This window comes from Tetranychus urticae, chromosome 3 (genome assembly GCF_039701765.1).
Source record: "Tetranychus urticae isolate SD_2017Ah chromosome 3, NJAU_TeUrti_SD_1.0, whole genome shotgun sequence".
NCBI lineage: Eukaryota > Metazoa > Arthropoda > Arachnida > Trombidiformes > Tetranychidae > Tetranychus > Tetranychus urticae.
This window is the reverse complement of record NC_142960.1, coordinates 12,266,534-12,267,622: the sequence shown is the minus strand read 5'-3', so window position 1 is coordinate 12,267,622 and position 1,089 is coordinate 12,266,534.

Sequence of the window (1,089 nt, the reverse complement as noted above, 5' to 3'; positions counted from 1 at the left end):
ATTGAGAAGAGGAAGAGGAAGAGAAAGGTTGACTCTCTTGATAAATAAATTGATTTTCATCATTTGTTTAGTCGCATTTTGCTTTACATTGAAAATGCCTTTCTTCCTCTTCTTCACCTCAACTTCATTATTTTGTGATTTTTTTTGTATTCCATTCACAAATTCATTGCATTTCTTGCGATTCCTTTGCACACTTTTTTTTCATTATATAAATATACTTTAGCTTGCCAATAATATTACAGTCGAGTCCCTGAAATTGTCCATCAGTTGTTTGAGGCCGAATGAGGCGCGACATTCAAAAGACACCAATAAAAATTACTAATCAAAACACAATTCAATTCATAATTATGGTTTTTTTTATTTATAAGAGATGGTGCTGATATCGAATGGACAGTTTTAGGAACCGACAATTTCAGGGACTCGACTGTACTGTCTTTGGGCATCAAAATACACTCAAACTGGGAAAACAAATTAAAGGTTGAAAAAACTGTTTCACACACCAAATAACCCAAACAATGAAACGCACTTTTGCGATCGATTTAATTTTGTTAATAATTATGCGATTAATTATGATTTAAGTGTAAGAATCATCGATTCAAGTTCATTTTCCAAATGTCAAATGAGTTAACAAAAGGGAAAAGACAGAAACTCAAAACTGGTTCAGCTTGAAAAAACTGGTAAAATGAAGGAAAAGGTTAAGTCTTGTTTCTTGCTTGTCTTAGCGCTCGTCATTGTAACAATTTTCTGGCTCAAATATATTTATATCTTTATACATATTGATTGATGATTAATGATTGATTCAGATTTGATTATGACGGTAAATGGTGTCAAAAGTAGAGTCAAAAGTGAAAAGTCAAATTTTCATTTTCGTCTTTAGTCAAACGCTTTCTTTGGACAATTTTGTTTCCCTCAAAGTTAATTTTGTAGTTTCCAAAAATCTTTTGCCGTAAAATCAAAGTGTAAATCAGTCTTTTGATTGTTTGAGTTGATTAACAACTGAAGCTGTAAAGTGTCACCTCAAGTTGGCTCGTCAGCTTGATACAAAATAAAGAGTGCAAAATAACCAAAAAAGAGTGTGAAAAGAAAAGA